We start from the raw sequence: 309 nt of genomic DNA on the forward strand, positions 1-309 counted from the left end.
TCCCATTTGGTTATAATGAAATGTTTTGCACATTACAGTAAGTATTTACATAGACATTCAATCTTTCCAAAATCCTTTTTAACAATATCCAACCATAGCAGGTGTCTGTGATATCTTAGGCAAAACCATCTCTCATAATGTATTATTACAGCTCCCTTGCTTTCTGAAAAATAATGATTATTCAAATACATTTTACTTTATATTTACATGTTGCAAATTTAGCAAAACCAGCAAATCTCCCTAGCTAAAAATATTGCCAATGGCATACACACACACACACACACACACACACACACACACACACACACA

Source organism: Galeopterus variegatus, unplaced genomic scaffold, assembly GCF_000696425.1.
Source record: "Galeopterus variegatus unplaced genomic scaffold, G_variegatus-3.0.2 Scaffold10932, whole genome shotgun sequence".
NCBI lineage: Eukaryota > Metazoa > Chordata > Mammalia > Dermoptera > Cynocephalidae > Galeopterus > Galeopterus variegatus.